Consider the following 18,591-nt stretch of genomic DNA (forward strand, 5'->3'; position numbering starts at 1 on the left):
GAATATGACAGGGGAGAGACGTCATTGGAATATTCTTAGGTCCAAAAGGGGGTCCCAGCAGGAAACGTTGGGAAGTGACTGCAGTAGGCCATGGACTTCTCATCGCTAATCATGTCAAATCACAGCTAATCAGGGTAATCAGGCCAGGGACAAGGCAAGGGAGGAACATTTGCATGTCAGGGCTGTCTAAAAGTGTTATAACCAGGAGCGGAGCCATAGGGGGCCCAAGCAGGGCATTTGCCCTGGCGCCCAGGCCCCTCTCGTATTGGTGGTGGGGGCTCTATTGTGACCTTGGCAGGTTGTATGGGAGGCCCGATCAGTGTCTTCCCCAGGAGCACTGTAGGCCAGTGTTTCCCAACCTTTTTTGTGCCAAGGCACACTTTTTCCCTTGAAAAAATCTCGCGGCACACCACCAACCAAAAATGATGAAATAATGAAAACAAATTATTCTCTGATAAGAATGACTATATTGTTAATATATAGGCGGCTACAAAGTGTCTTGAATAGCAATCAAACAAACACAAAACTGTAGGCCTATTTTTTGTCATATTTTATATTTCCTCTTTCAAATAAAAAGTGCACTTAATGATCACTTCTTAAAGAAGCTATAAACTTCAAAGTAGGCCTACAATTTACAAATTGTTATTCTGTCCAAAAGCATTCTATTAGCAGGAATACAGAAAATAATGCTTATTCTGACAGTAGCAACATTTGGGAAATATTTCACTGAAAATGCGTACAAATATCAATCTCTGTATATTTACTCACTTAATCTTAATCCTATGCGCATTTCACCTTTGGCTAAGGCCCGCCCTAAAATGCTGTTTGACCACAATCACAGCGCTGCAAAAGGACGAGGTCAGCCAGAAGAAGTCGGACAGTTTGACAGCGCTCCATTAACTCACAGGCGGAAATCTCATGTTTTCAAATGCAAGATATTTCGGTCATATTATTATTAAAAACTGATTGGAAATTGTGCCTGGGGTGTTTGTGACAAAGGTGGAAGTTTCCCCGCAAGGTAACGGGAGGTAATCGCTTTCCTCTTTCCCTAAAACCGGGCTAATTATGCTTACCGGCAGTTGGATAGTCTGGCTTGAAGGGTCTCGGCATCCTCACACTCGAATAGAAAGCACGCAGACCAACAAACTACGTTGTGTGCTTAATCATGCCACCACCTCACTCGTTTAACTTTTCAGTAAGGTTGTAAGCAAAACACAAATCTGTTTCAGGGTAGGATTTTGGTTTTCTGACCCAAGTGAAGAAACAGCGCTAGCAAAGTTAACTATCAGTCACGTCTGGAGGATTGTTTTGACTAGCAGCTGATAATGGACACTTTTTGTTTGGGCTACTGAAGATACATCAATGCAATTCGCTACCTGCTGCCACCTAGTGATAAGGAATTATTTCATGCTTAGGACGCCAGTCAACAGCAGACACTAGGCTACTAGAAAATGACATGGAAATTATTTGCTGATAATAACGATGAATTAAAAAAAAAAAAAAAATCCCCAAGAATTTTCCACGGCACACCTGGCGATCTCTCACGGCACACTAGTGTGCCGCGGCACAGTGGTTGGGAAACACTGCTGTAGGCAATTGTTCCGACACTGGTTATAACCTCTCCAAACACCACTAACACCACCCCCTTCCACACTGATTCCATTAATCTAGTTGTTCTCAATGGGGGCTCTACAGCCCCCCAGGGGGCGTTAGGGAGCACTAGATGGGCGTTATAAAGGATAAAGCTGAGAAGAGGGAGTGCTCAGTTGCCATTGGGGCGCATTAGTTTATTTTAATTTTTAATACTATGGGGGGCAATGTTAGGCTTATGATGAGGTCAGGGGGTTGTTGGAAGGCTTATGATGTGGCCAACGGGGGCGTTTGTTCAATAAGGTTGAGAACCACTGCATTACGCCACTGCATTACGCCTATTGTGTTTCTAAACTTCACAGTGTTTTTTTCCTGCAGAGATGTCTTCTTGACACTTCTAATCAGAATGTCGCTCATAATCTAAAGGCCCATCCATGAGCGACGAATACAGTTCTTTCACAAGTTCCAACTGACTATTTCATACATAGTTTATCATGCATTTGAGGAGCTTAACATTACAGATGACACTAATGAAAACCAGAAACTGGAACTGGCTAAAGCTCGGCAAACCTAAAAGTGTGAACACAATTACGTGCGTAATTGACTAAGCCGAGAGTATGAATCAGACTTTAGTCTGTGTTTTTTTCTGTCCTGCTTGTTAGGATGCAGGCCTTTGTCAAGCTACTCCACTATTGATTGACAGGTACATGAAGGGCAAGGCCCCTGTAGAATTCTAGTAAAAGGAACAGTTATAGGCCTAGTATTTCGGTATAGTATTTGCTATAGTCTGTATAGTATTTGCTATCTAAATCTATGAGGACAGGAGATAGGAGAGCAGACTGCACTTCTAAGAGAAAAATAATTAGGCTATAGACAATATGATATCAAAGTGAATTAATACAATAGATGCATTCTGTAAAGCATAATGAAGACATCAGCACAGGATTCAATGAGAATAAAGACAAGGTTTAATTACTAAAGAGCTCACTAACACATATGGTGTATTTTTAGCATTTTAACCATCAGACACTAGGCCTCTAGGGACACACATTTTAGTCATTCAGTTCAAAAGATTTTGTCAAAACTTTGTGAAAAAAACATCAACCATGCAGACATCTAAGGGCGGGGGGGGGGGGGGGGGGGGGGGGGGGGGGGGGGGGGGGGGGGGGGGGGGGGGGGGGGGGGGGGGGGGAGGGGGGGGGGTGAGGGGGGGGGGGGGGGGGGGGGGGGGGGGGGGGGTGATTTAACTCTATTTTCACTCATATAGTTAATGTCAAGGCATTCATAATACAGTACATTGGCATTCATAATTCACACTTATTGCTTTTAGGTTTGTTTTTAATAAGACGATTCAAATATCCTTATGCAAACGATTGCAATCAGCCACTGTATGCGATAGCAGAGGGTTTTCTGATTCAAATAAAAGGCATGAAAATATCCATTTCATATTCTTGGGGAGTGGGACACATTGCACCAAGGAGCCAAAACTAATGAAGTCACACAATAATGTGGCCCTTGATGTGGAGGAGGAGCTATGTTTACTTTAGATGCGTATCTAGCCGGATAGCAGCCCGAGGTAATAAACCGGACCACATTACTCATAGTCACACTGAAACTCATTCATTTAGCTCATCCTGATTCCTATCGGAGGATATGAACACTGTCTTTTTATTCTAAGAGGACAAAAATAGGCCTAAAGAACATATAGTCTTTTGATTTTCGGTCTGTTTTTTGTTTGTTTGTTTATTAGTTTATGTAGGCCTATATATAGAGAAAGGGAGTAATGTCATTTTTTCTGACATATTCCATTTTCGGAACTTACGTGTATTACAATTGTGGACTAATCCACCTAAGGGGTGCCACAATAGGGGAATCAATTGGGAAACAGGACCACTACACATATACATGCGCGGGTGTCTGTGCATGTGCGGGTGTGTGTACGTGCGTGCATGTGTGTGTGTGTGTGTGTGTGTGTGCGTGTGTGCGTGTGTGCGTGTGTGCGTGTGTGTGTGTGTGTGTGTGCGTGCATGTGTGTGTGTGTGTGCTATTGGCGGGGGTGCCATATTAAGTGTGCACCTGCTTTGAAATGCGTACTTCTGCTATGGAGAGTAGTGATGATGGTGGATGGCGACCTATGGCACTTGACATAATGATCTTCCAGAGGGTGACATTTCAGTGGCATTTACGTTCTTCAATCGTGCATCCTCAGACACATAAAATTCTTTAAAAGGGGTTGGAAAAACAGTATTAACTTCATGCCATTTGAAACCTCTGAAAGTGTTAAAGGACCTGCTGAAGAAAGACTTGAGAAAAGAATGAATCCAAGCATAGGGACAAAGGGATACAGTGCTATAAAAGACCAAACAAACAAAATATGTTTTTACTAGTTTGCCCCCGAGTGTTAGGTGTGGTACAGTAAGCACATGTGCCATGTGGTGGCAGGCCTTGGTTCCGGGATCCAAACTACGTTTATAAAAACAATGTAGAAAAAATACTCTCAAACATAAGATCACAATAGCAGTGATTAGCAACTGAACTGTCTGTGGTCATGTGAGTGAGTAGCCTGGTTTGACCATCCATATTGTCATTCATACCAGGACTTGACATTAACTTTTTCACCCACCAGCCACTGTGGCTAGTAGCTTCCCTGAGTCACTAGCCATTCAGGTATTCCACAAGCCACATTTTAAATCGTTTTTGTTTTCTTTATCGTGATAGTGTACGTCTTACCTCTGAAGATGAGGTGCTAAAGCAAGATAAGTGTAAAGCTTTCTACAAGGAAGTATAGAAACTTTCGAGTTACTGGCCTTTTTCTTGAACTTGAATACAAGCAATTGATACACAAGGGGCAAACAGACTACAAGCTACTATGATGCATGTGTCATACCAAGGAATAAGCTGCCAGCCAAATTGACTAGTGACACTGAAATTATTACTAGCCACAGCCAAGTTTTACCAGCATTTGGCCAGTTGGCAGGTGCCAGTGTCAAGCCCTGATTCATACAGAAGATCTTGAACTGGAGTTCTGGCAAGGGTTTGGTTTTGTTCCCAGCTAACTGGCTATAGCAAATTGAGGAGGGACGAGGGAGGGGGGCATGCATTTCGAACATCGAGTTCAATCGTCCCAGCAGAAGCCTTTTCATTTTTCAATGATCCGAGCTACAGCACAGGATGAAATCGCACATGTTTCAACAGAGTTCACACCTCTCCCTCCATTGAAAGATTCTCAGTACAGTAGTTCCAGACATTCTGTATGAAATTGATATGAGTGGATGGTAAAAACCAGGCTAGGTAGTGCATGATGGAAGCTGTCATGTATAGAATAGCTAATGACATGGTAGCCAAAGACTAGCTTGACCTTTGGTCTGATCACTAAAAACTCCTTATTTTCCATCGAAAAAAAGGGATAGATGATGCCTAATACCGATTCATGTAAATATATAAGTCAATGTAAACATGCTTGATTTTTCCCTCTTGAGCTTTCAAGACAGTGTTTTAAAGTCCGGTCATGTGCATTTGTGGCATCAACCATCAATGGCGATTAATTAAAGTTATGTCAACTAAGCTATGGTTATATTCACATGCATATTCCATCTTGGATGATATCTGTTATAGTACAGTAGGCCTAATCAATACACATACCTAAAAGTCAATAGAAGCACTCTGACTATCAAGCGTTTGTGGTGTGGCATACATCTGTGTCACAAGAATGTCATGTATGAATATCGTAAGTCATATCGGCTGAGCCAAGGCTAACTTTACATGCTGCTAACATGCACAATAAATCATTATCTTTCATCCAGTCAAGTCCATGGAAACCCATTCAATCTCCAGGATTTGAAGTGCCATGACATGCCTGTCATTATATATGAATAGAGTGTGTCATACTGGCCAAAGGAAGGGTAATTTCACATGCTGCTTATATGAACACAACAAAAACATTATCTTCCATCAAAGGAAGCATGACATCTAGGACCAACCAGTGTCATTATAAAGCTCCATTGAAACCCACTCAATCTCAAGGGCTTGAAGTGCGATGACACGCACCCGTCATCGTGAATGAATAACTTGCGTCATACCAGCTAACTTCATCGGATGTTTACAGGAACAAAAAAAAACATTATCTTCCAACTTGACAAGGATGTAGTATGCATGAAGGGAGTGTATGACTGAGATGGATGTCTGTGGTGAGACTAGGGGAGTGGGTGCTACTGGAAGTCTTATCTATCCTCCGCTGGCTCCTGTTTTGCATGCGTGCCTGTGTTTTCCTTGGGTCAGAGCTGGTCGGCTTCCTTAGACGTGCAGCATTGATAGGGACTCTCCATTGAATTTTAAACTGTAAATCTATTTTGAGGCCGGCCACAACTTGTCACATCAACATCAAACATCTTCCTTGCTCTCTTTTTCTCTGTTTTTCTGTCTTATCCTCTTTTTCTCTCTTTTCTCTGTTTCTGTCTGTCCGTCTCCATCTCTCTCTCTCTCTCTCTCTCTCTCTCTCTCTCTCTCTCTCTCTCTCTCTCTCTCTCTCTCTCTCTCTCTCTCTCTAAGCATGGACAGATACACATAAACTCACAGACCGCCTTCACACAGGCAAACACACATAAACACTCACGCACATGCGCACACGCGCACACACACACATACACACACACACACACACACACACACAAGGTTGAATGTTGAATAAAGAATGCTCACCCTATAAATATGGATTTTATTTTTCCTTTTGTCGGAATGGATGTGTTTTTGTGCTTTTGTCTCCATTGGGATTGAGAAAAGGTGAAAGCAGCATAGCCCCTTGCTCAATCCTTTTCTCTCTGTGTTTGTGTGTTTGTGTGTGTGTTTGCGTGTGCGTGTGCGTGTGCGTGTGTGTGTGTGTGTGTGTGTGTGTGTGTGTGTGTGTGTGTGTGTGTGTGTGTGCGTGTGCGTGTGCGTGTGTGTGTGCGTGTACGTGTGCGTGTGCGTGTGGGTGTTGGCACACAGTTTGAAACATGTGCACACTTCGATTCACAAACACCTTCACTTGTTTCTTCAGGTGGATGATGTGTGTGTGTGTGCGTGTGTGCGTGTGTGTTACTTAGCTGATGCTTTTATCTAAAGTTACTTACATGTATTCTATAGGTAATTGGAGCATGTGGGGTGCTGTGCCTTGCTCAAGAGCACTAAAGTCGTGTACGAACTTACAACCTTTTGAACTCGAGACCTCCTCTCTAAACATTATTCCATGGCCGCGGCCGTGTGCATGTGTGTTTGAGCTTTTTAACCACAACTGATGCACACCATGAGTCTGGATGTACAGTACAAGTAGATTGATGCTGTAGATTCCCATCTTCTGGATGGGTAAGAAATAAAGAGAACATAAGACCACAGGTATTAGACCAAAGCAGCATGTCTGATTTTGTGCCAGCTATTTGCTGTTGTTATTTGGAAAGAAATACAACTTGTAATTTCTTTTGCACACCTCAGCGGGCAGGTGCGTTGGAGTTGACCCATAGGATGCTAATCAGACAGGAAATAAAACTACACCTTAACTTTATTTATAACATTATGAATGAAGTTAAAGCGGAATGGCCAGCGTGCAGCAGTTTTATTTTTTTCTGAGTTGGATATTCAAAAAAAAAAATTCAGATACCTGATCTTCCTCCCCACGTCTATTCATTGCCCCCTCCTGCTGTTGTAACATTTGGAGAAAATGATATATCACGAAACCCATTACATTTTGGTCCATCTCTAAACCACTGAACAGATTGGGTTTTTTTCCCCTTCCTTTCTATATTTTTGCGAGACAAGCACTTTACTGGCCTTGGTGTAGGTCTGTGCTCAGCAAGTGTTCTTTTTTAGTTATGTGTGTGTGCTTTTTAACAGTCTACTACAAATAATTGCCAAGCGCTCCAGTCGGGGCCATAATAGATCTATTAACTGTCTGGTCGCAAGAGGCCGTGAGACAATGTGCATGCACCAATGGTGAGCAGCTTTTGTTAATTTCATGAAAATTGCTTGCTGTTATTCATTTTCCTTGCTATTCTTGGGCCTCGGCTCAAGTAGGAGCCAACACGGATTTCACACCAGAGCGAACTCTGGCTCCACACACACAGATTTAAAAGAAATGGTAATTTGCCCCATACCTCATCTTTCAGTCACAATAGTATTATTGCAGTATCTTGGTAAGCTAATCACTCATACCTGTTATACTATACATCACAGGACCTTACGAAATACAGTATAGTTCAAGGTAGACATGCCATGACTGCCTGGATCTCAAACCCCAGTGTTAATGTGGAAGACAAAAAATACTTCAGTCCTAATATAACAACTAACTATGGCCCTGCCGTGGCCAATTGGGTACTCGTCGACCATGCGGCTGACCCTGGTTCGATTCCCGGCCCGGTTCGTTTGCCGGCCCTTCCCCGTCTCTCTCTCCCCTCTCGCTTCCTATCTCCAACTTCACTGTCCTATCATAAATAAAGTCAAAAACACCACAAATAAATAATAACAACTAGCTATATATTACAATATTAAACAATTAATTTCAAAACAATCCAACTGAATTATTGTGGCTCTGCGTCCTCTCATAGGACCCAGTCTTTGAGAAGCACTGCAGTGACTGGTATATCTTTGAGCTTGTCCACATTGCCTCAACAACCGAGGGTCACACACCTCTGACATCATCCTCCCAGCAAAGCTGCTTACCAGAATGATCTGTGGATCTCAAGCCTCAGTGTTTATGTGGATGGCTGATTAGTCTCCAATCCTAAAAGAACAATTAAAAACACATCAAAACATTAAACAAACAATTTAAAAACAATCAGACAGAGACATTGTGGCTCTGCATATTAGGACCCGATCTTCAATTCTCTCCATGGCTTTGAGCATGTCCACATTGCCTGAACAACTCCAGGGTTGATGGGCCGCCTCTGACATGTTGTTCCCGCCGAAGCTGCATACATGAATGCATTCTAATGGATGGCTAATCATGCTTACACAAAATTCGACTTGTTCTCATCCTTGTTGACCCTGAAGGCTAATGAGAAGGCTGTGCAATATCATAGCTGCAGTTCCTACAATCAGGCCCGATGGCAGCTTTGGCCAGGCCCAGGACAAAGTCATCTGAAAGACCCACCGACTCATTACGTACAATTTAATGGGCACCCCGTTCTGCCCCTGTCCTCCTCTCCCTGGTCCCAGGCCAACTGACCCCCTTTGCCTCCCCCTGTCGGCTTCCCTGCCTACAATAGCGAAGCGCTGCCCGAGCCAATTACTTTTTTATTTGTCATGCATGATTAAAATGTATTTTCCATTGAGTTTCTTAAAATAGATGTATTTATTTAGGCCCGCTGATTCTTGCCATCTTCTCATGCAAACGTCGTGAGCTATGAGGAATAATTGGTCGTGATTGTTTTTTGAAGCCCACTGATAATGCAATGGACTTGTATACAGTTGATGTTCATGTACAAACAAATATCACATTTCATAAGGTTGAGTTCCTTTGACATTTAGCCTAACATTAAAAATTGCGTGGCAACTGGTATGTTGAATGCTATTTTACCAGAATGGCAATGTTCAAATTATTTTAACAGCACAAACAAGACAGCAATCTTGATTAACTCTGATAATACGAAGATGCCCCTTTCTCCCATGGCTGTGTTAGGACCCTAAAAGCGAGCCAATTAACCTGTGCCAGAGAACAAGGCAAAGGCTGCCTGCACTTTGTAGAATGGCAGCCGCATCCTTCGAATGAAACGTCAAAAGAAAGAAGAAAAAAAAGAAAACTGAGGGCTATTTTCAGGTCAGTGAATCTGAAGAAATTGAACCAGTGACCTCTACTCTCTCTTCACATCTGTGCCACCAGCTGAACTATGAAGGCGCTTGCCAATTTTTTTTTGAGAATACAGGGACACATCCTTCTTCTTTTTTCTTTTCCTACCGCAAACGAATAGACAATACAAATAAACTACAGAACATGTTGAAGGCGTATGTTCAAGATTATTTGAGCATGACGCATTTAAGACTACACAGGTCACAGAATGGGAAAAGATTTTTTAATTAATGTCCTTGTACTGCCATTAATTTTAGACACAATATCTCTCCTTCACCGCATAAGCCTGGGTTAGGTCATTCATTTTGAAAGAAGACTGTGTATGATATGCTTAAGAAAATTACACTTTTCTTAGGTGGATCTTCGCTATGTCCAGTGCACCAGCTTGGATTTCCAGAAATAGACATTTTTAGCTGCAAGACTTACTGTACTTTGGTCATCAGTGGTGTAGTCTACGTAGAACGCGGGTATACGGAGTATACCCACTTCTAAATTTAACGGATTTCAGTATACCCACTTAAAATTGATTGATCCATTGTTTTGAATAGCACAAATATAAACAGTATACCCACTTCAAAAAATGCCCAAATATACAGTATACTCGCCATAAAAAAGTTGACTACACCACTGTTGGTCATACTAGTAATTAGTCTATTGTTTAGTAAATATTCATGAAAAGATCGAATTTGGCAATAGGCAGCACAGTTTCGATGAACAGCATACAGTACTTGCAGTACCTACACCTGCCATCCTTCACAGTGCACCTTTAAATGTTTAAATGTTAAAATCAGTCATGGAATGTCCTGTCATTTCATGTCATGGCATCATCCTCTTCAAAGGTAACATACATTACAGGTGAAAGGAGTGATGACATTTCTGAGAAGTTCCAGGAATGGCACCACTCATACATTTGACACATTTGGCTACACAAAGAAAAAGAGTTAGTCTGGTTCACTAAGTTATTTGTGAATCTCATTCTGCTCATAGTCACTGTCTGGTTTCAGAATGATTGCTTCGTTTGCTAGAATGATGTCAATTACAAGAGGAATCAATGAATGAAACCAGTGGTGATGTTGGAGAAAACATGTATAAAGATATTTATCCATCAGTTATGTTTGCATTATACCTCCCAATATTTTTACCCATACAATACATAGGCTACTCAACACCATACTCAGTGCAATTCGGTTTTGCTGGGACTGGTAGTTTATCCATCAAACATGTTTTATTTCTATGCCTATAACTATAAATCAGTCATTTTTACAGCTGTTGCCTCGTGGTTGCACTGTATGAAACAGCAGGGCCAAAGTCAGTGTGGTAGTACTGTGGTAGGATTGGACATACCGTAAGCACTGTAGCAGAACAAATCGGACACTTCCAATGTCCACAACGCCCTTCGGCAGTCAGGCCTCGTCACTCACATCACCACAGGTGTATGGCCCCCTCTGCTCTCTACCCCCTTTCTCTGTCCTTTCTCCCTCCCTCTCTCTCTCTCTCTCTCTCTCCCCTTTTGATCCATCCTCTCTCTCTTTCCATTCTTTCTCCTGCTCTCTCTCTCTCTCTCTCTCTCTCTCTCTCTCTCTCTCTCTCTCTCTCTAGTCTTCACCCCACCATCACATCCAGCACTGTCTGTCCTCCTTCTCTCTCTCCACCCTCTCCCTCACTATCATTCCATTGCCCTCTCTAGGTATATCTTCTCTCTCTCTCTCTCTCTCTCTCTCTCTCTCTCTCTCTCTCTCTCTCTCTCTCTCTCTCTCTCTCTCTCTCTCTCTCTCTCTCTCTCTCTCTCTCTCAATCTCTCTTTCGCTCTCTCATGCGCTCTCTCCATTCTCTCTCATCCTCTGCAATCTTCAGCCCTTGTTCTTCCTCCCTCTATCCCTCTCTCCCTCTTGCGGATGCCTTCTTCCAACCAGGCTGTCAGTGCCGTCATCTGCACACGTACAGACCTCAGGGCCAGACTCAAGCCAGCACTCACGCCAGGGATGTCCCTCCAGCTATGAAATAATGACACCACACGCTGTTCGCCAGCGCCACCATGTTTTGACAGGAGTGGCAGCTTTAGGACGTGTGCTTTGTGTGTGTGTGTGTGTGTGTGTGTGTGTGTGTGTGTGTGTGTGTGTGTGTGTGTGTGTGTGTGTGTGTGTGTGTGTGTGTGTGTGTGTGTGTGTGTGTGTGTGTGTGTGTCTATGGAGATGCCGTCTTGGCGGAGGACAGGACAAAAACTCAGGGGGATGTGGTGAGGGTGGTGCTGTGTTGCCATGTGCCTTTACATGCAGTGGGGAAGCGACGATTGCTGACTTGCAGAGCAGCTGCATGGTCTTTTCTATCAAATATATTGAGTCAGCCTTGGATAGACCCTGTTTTAAATTAAAATTGCCAGAAACTTTCTGACAATTGTGTTTTATGGGATTTCTACTTTAATGTGCTGTACTGTAACATTTACAGTATGAGCCAGTGAAAGTAAAACATAGTATGAGCCAGTAAAAAAAAAAACCCTTGGCTTACTTTTTCACTACGGTAACAACAGCGGCTATAATGACATGTTTATACAGTAGATACATTTTCAACACAATTTAAAATAGTTTACCCATTTCCCTATTGTCACGTAGTAGGTATTAGTGAGCTTCTCTGCTGAGTGAGTGCTCGTGTGTGAGTGTATGAGCGAGTGGGTGAAATTAAAAAAAAAAATACCCAAAAGCTTTGTGATGAAAATCTGAACACATTCTCTCTCATTTTCTCTGCCAGTGGTCAGGTGAATGGAGGCTTTTTGCAAAGTCAGGGACAAGGGGACAACACACTGCTATATGTGTCAGAGTGCAGAGGGAGATGACATTTCACTGAGCTCTTTGATGAGGTGCTGATTTGGCCAATCTGTGTGCAGGGGCACCATTGGGGAGAGAGTCCTCCATGTTTGCTAAGTAGCATGCTACAAAAAAGACAGAAATTGAAGAATGAGACAGTTTGATAACTGGAGCCAACTGCTGAGTGGAGTGTGATTGGAGTGGGTTTCCAGTCCGGACAAAACGGAAGGGAGCAAGGTGTTGCTGTGGGGAGGTAGGGTAGGTTGCTGTGGGGAATATAAACATTCTTCATAACAGTTTTTTTCTGTTCACTAAAACACATATTTTGTAACTTTGGCTGTTGTGGAACTCTTCACACAGATGCTGATTTGCACTCAGTTTGCAATTTACAACACACATTTTGCACATCATGAACACCATCCCAACATCCTGAAAACAGCATACTTTCTGAATAGAGAAACCAACAAAGAAAGTGTGTTTTCAATTTTTAGCCTATGTTTCTAGTAGCTGAAATGTGTGCTAATAATGTGATAGGTGTGTTAACGACTTGGTACAAAAACATTTTATTTTACATTGTGTGTAGTGTTAAGAAAATTCTGTTGGGTTTTGCAATGTATCTATTCTAAACAGTTCTGATTTGGTGTGAAGTTGTATTCATGTGAGGAGTTCTGCAACAACAACTTACGTAAGTTACAAAAAATGGACTTTAGCGAACAGAAAAAAACTGTAAAAAGCTATTTGAGATATGCTAGTGTGCTTTGTACAGCTTCTATAGAGAGAGAGCAACTTTTTCTGACTTCATTGTAGCCTGCTTTGAAATACAAGAAAAAAACATGCATCTTGAAGTGTTTTTGGCATGAATGCAAAGATCCTTCCATAACCTTAGAGTGAAAACGGCGAGAAAAAGTCATCGTTTTATCCCCACCCTCTTTTTCCTTCGGATGAGGTTGCATCCACTCAGCCTGTTTTTTTCTTTCTTCATCTCTCTCTTCCTTTTTATCGCAAAAAGGTTTTATTTCCCCGTGGAACCAAAGGGATTAAAGCATGTCAGTTGGTTCCTCTGGACACTGATGCCACAGAACATAATCAACTCTATCTGGAGGATCTCTCACATGAGACCAGTGATTGAGTGTGTGTGTGTGTGTGTGTGTGTGTGTGTGTGTGTGTGTGTGTGTGTGTGTGTGTGTGTGTGTGTGTGTGTGTGTGTGTGTGTGTGTGTGTGTGCGCGCGCGCGTGCGTGCGTGCGTGCGTGCGTGCGTGCGTGCGTGCGTGCGTGCGTGTGTACGCGTATCTGTGTAGGCGCGTGCATGTGTGTGTGTGTGTGTGTGTGTGTGTGTGTGTGTGTGTGTGTGTGTGTGTGTGTGTGTGTGTGTGTGTGTGTGTGTGTGTGTGTGTGTGGACTTGTGGTAAATGAGCAGGAAGGAAAAGAACATGTAGGTAACCCTATATGCTGTAGTGGTTGAAATGGTATGGATTAAGATGCTGTGCTGTTGGTGCTGTGATGTTCCACGTAATAGCTACAGTATTGGATATTAGTTGACTCTTATATTTTAAAATGGTTTTAATCACAGTGTATTTACTCATCAGGTAGAGTGACATAACATGTGTAATAACATGAGTACAACTGCAGTATACGTCATTGCATCATCTATTTTATCTCCATATCATAATGACAATAATAACTTTGCCAAAGTGATGAATTCTTCCAGGGAGACAAAAGGCTGAACTGAGGCACAAGCAGAGCCGGTTCTGACCTCCATGGGGCCCTAGGCAAAAATATGCCAAGGGGCCCCCATAAAGTGCGCACCCTCCACAACCCCCACAACACCTGTTGACAACACCACCCTTTCCTCTCACATTCTCTCTAGCCTAGGCTAGGCCTACCTGCTGATTCAGTTGAACTAATTGCACAAGCTAAACGAAACGCTTCTCAGCTTGTGGTTCTCAACAGCTTCTACCTTTTAACAGTAAAACGTTAAAGTAACAGTAAAACGTTAATCCCCCTTTTTACAACATGTGACTGTATCAAAGACTTGGGCACTTTTTAACTCGGCATTGTTGTGCAATACAAAAGCCCATTGACACTTCTGCTCCATATGAAATTAGCCACAGAAGAAGGATCACAATGAGTGGAAGCATAACCGTAACAACAGAGGAGTTACGTTGCCTACCTGACTGCTGTTTTCGGCGCTCATTGTCATGAATTTTCTTTTTCATTTTGTCGTTTCCACAGGGAAAATGTAGTTTCATGTTGGACGTTTCACGTTTTGTGTGACGGATTCAATAATAAACAATGAAATCAGTTCGCGTTTTTTTTTAAAACTGTCAACGTTAGTGATGTAACGGGTCGCGCGAGGCCTTACGCTGAGAGCGATAGTGAGCGTATTGGGCGCGACGGCTCTGGGCACAAGGCACCCCTGGTATGAAAATCCACAGAGATAAACATTGTGAATAGGATGTAATGTAGTAACATGTACTACAGCTGTACTGTACTTGCATGTTATTACACCAGTTATTCCACTGTACACTGTAATTGTTAAAATGGCTTTAACCAGATATTGTTTTCCCACTAACATGAATCCACAGCATTTTTTTGGTCATTGACTGCCTGGCCCCCTTTGGACCCGGTATTGCAATGAGCTTGTCTGTCTGTCTGTCTGTCTGTCTGTCTGTCTGTCTGTCTGTTTGTTTTTGTGTCTACCTGTGGCGTTTTTGGTCACCTGTTGCTGGCACCAATTCATTCATTCATTCATTCATTCATGCATTCATTCATTCATTCATTCATACAAATACTCAATGAATCATCCATTACATGTGTTTTGTCAGACGGTAACTTATTCTACACAGCGAATGCTTGGTCCGTGGTTCACTTTAACAAAAGCGCACTGCTGTGGACAAAAAGATTTTCAACATGGCTCTGACACACTAACAGTCAGCATTTGATAATACTGTACACATCTACTGTAATATCAAGTGCATATGCTCTCTGGCTTCTTAGCAAACCTTGATGACAAATTGCATCTGAAGCTGTACTGTAGTCTTTTAAGTCGCTAATCTGTCCTGTCCAACATGTCACATTAAGTCTGAGCACTCTTCCCTGTTCTTCATCTAGGACTAATAGCCAATGCATGCGTAAAGGTCTCACCAGAGACGCGACGGCATAATTAGAGTCTATCAGCGCGTGTATCTCCGGGTGACGGTGACAGTCACATGTTTATGTTAACATACGCAATCCGTACATCCTCGACATGTGACTGTGGTGACGCAAAGTTCACAGCAACCAGATTGCCGGTGTTATCATGGGGAAAGAAAGAGACGGTGAGAGAGAGAGAGTGAAAGAGAGTGAGAGAGAGAGAGAGCAAAGCATCTGTTTCGTCGCTCATAAGGAAACAGTTCTAACACCCTAACAACTTAGACACTATGTCTGGCTCATGGAGACATCTCCTAAGGGGTATCCCAAAGACATTTGAAACACGGCAATTTATATAGTGGCCAATTAGTGGCTTCTTAAATTGGAGGGAAAAGACTGCTGTGTCAAGTCACGCTTGAGATCATTTTTTTGTTTAATGCAAGGAAGTTAACTTATGGGAAGTTAGCTCCAGCATTCTTCTTCACCAAAACAGGTGTGCGTGTGTGAATGTGTGAGTGTGCGTGCGTGTGCGTGTTTGTGTGTGTGTGTGCGTGTGTGCGTCTGTGTGTGTGAGAGAGAGTGAAATATCACAGACTATCTCTAAAGACAGATGGTGTCTGACTAATTAATCAATCTCTGCAGCAGATTGAAGTATTATTTACATACAATGAAGCCAGATTTAATTAAACAGCTGTCTAGACTTTCTTGATAACCAACCATACCAATTTGGTGGTCAAAGTGTAGGATTTACGGTAGGTGTAGATCGTTAGCAGAACTTTTAGTGAATGCAAGTGTTATTTCACAGGCTATGAGGAGCATTGTGATGCCCACCAGACCCTCATCAGTATTGGCAGAAAAACCAAAACACGTTTTTGTAAATCAGCATCCTGATTGGGTAACAGCTGGATGCCTTCTGGGTTTTTGTTCCATTTCACGCTAGCGCTGGCTCATGCCGCCGCTGCCAGCGTCAGTATTTGTTCCGCTACAAATTCAAGTTTGCCGTTTCGCCATCGACATCAGTATTTGTTATTCGTTTTTTCCTTGCCTCCATTCCTGGCAAAATGCTTGCAATTTCTCACTCAGGAAAGACGAGGGCGAAAAGAAATATAAACAACTAAATTAAAGCCACCTCTCTGTATCATTGTGTGGAATGGGTTCCGTCTTGTTTCCCGCCTTAAGTGTTTGCTAAAGAGAAAGGCTAGGCCTCCCATGCTAGTCTTCGGGACTGAGTAAACAAGAACAGAGATTACTATGCGACGGGCGTTATTGTGTGTTTACCGGGGTTTTACGTTTATGGAAGTCGATGAATAATTCACTGCATTCGCTATGAGACTTTAATAAGAGGATGAGCCTTTTTTTCTTTTAGACAAAGATGTAGTGTGCCTTCATCATTGTCTTGAGTATGATAATGTTCCTATTAAAGTTTCAGAAAGCAATTGGATGTCTGGTTTTTAGCGCCTCATTGTCTGTTCTCTGTTCGGGCTGTTATGTTTGTTTTTCACTTGGGGATTTTTATATTTTATTGTTGAACGCCTGCTGTGTTTAACACAGGAATACATCAAATGGTGTTTTCATCTTTTTTTATTTTCAAACACATACATATGCATATTTGAGTGCTTCACACACACACACACACACACACACACACACACACACACACACACACACACACACACACACACACACACACACACACACACACACACACACACACTCTCTCTCACTCTCTCTCTCTCTCTCTCTCTCTCACACACGCACACACGCACACACACACACACACACACACACACACACACACACACACACACACACACACACACACACACACACACACACTCTCTCTCTCTCTCTCTCTCTCTCTCACACGCGCGCGCACACACACACACACACACACACACACACACACACACACACACACACACACACACACACACACACACACTCAGATAAAGATGTCATACTATACTGTTGAGGTTATGATTGCAGATACAGAGTGAAAAGTCTGTGTTAATTCAACACTCAAGACTAGAAGATGTTGATGTCGACATTTAATTGGCACTTTTATTTTTCAATGTGAGATGGCCTCAAAAGTCGATTGACAAAGGCTGCTCATAAGATGTCACAGTGTAGCACTGTGGAATTTGTCATTGCTCATGAAAATAAACCACAAATGTGTGTTTGTCAATCATAACAAATGAACATGTTATGCTTTAGGTCTAGTAGCTTATGTGTTGTGAACTGGTTTAAAATTTCCCTGAAAAATAACTTTATCTGTATCTGAGGTGCATGATGTAGGCTACTGAGAACATGAATAAAGGACAAAAATCCAGGAGATAAATGTGATAGATTATTTGATTAATTCTAAACTAACTTCACCACAGTCTCCCAGTCCATTATGTCTGCAATGCACAACTTTCAAATTGCTGCTGAGAACAGGCTTTGATTTGACCAGTTGCGATCTAAGATGAGAATCAGATATGCCTACGCAAGCTTTATACATAAGAAGCTTTTTTTTATTAAAAGATGGTTTTACTTTTCATTGATGATGGACTTCAAAAAGATAATGGAGTTTTGAGTTTTCTTTTTTTCAGCTTTTAATCTTTTACTTTATGAGATATTTTCTGCCAGCTTTAGCTCGAGTTTTTCATAATGTGCATACAGAGCACTTAAACATCATTGGGCAGGCAGATTACCTCCTGTGTTTTAGCATCGACAGTATCTTAACATTCCCACCACCGTCATTTCTCATCCGAACGTTCGCCTTTAGTCACATTAAGTAATATCCCTCTGGTGACCTGTAGAGTTAGCATGTAATTTAAGCCCAAACGTATCGATTTGACATTATTTCGCTGAAATAGTGAGTAGTAGGACCTATTGATTTTGAGCAGCCAGATTTACTCTGGGTCTGAGTGGGCGGTCGGAAATGTGCTCTCTCGCAGTAATCAACAGTTTTCTTACCCTATCCAATCAGATTTGGCGGAATAATCTTTTTCTCTCTCTTTTTTTCTGCCCAATTAATTCTGTTCATTACCATAAGAGTTTATAGTGTGTGCTGCAGCTAGAGATCAGAAATGCATCACTGCTATCATAAAATCTGTGTTAGGAGTAAGTGCTTAGGAGACAATCTCCCAACCGCCAGAACTTGGCTTCATTTTTGCGTACAGTAAGTTGGGCATGGACAGTGGCCATCACTTAAGTAACTTTTAATCACTCAGAGAGTTAATTGATGAATCCAAACAGGCTAACTTCTAATC

This window comes from Engraulis encrasicolus, chromosome 8, assembly GCF_034702125.1.
Source record: "Engraulis encrasicolus isolate BLACKSEA-1 chromosome 8, IST_EnEncr_1.0, whole genome shotgun sequence".
Lineage (NCBI taxonomy): Eukaryota > Metazoa > Chordata > Actinopteri > Clupeiformes > Engraulidae > Engraulis > Engraulis encrasicolus.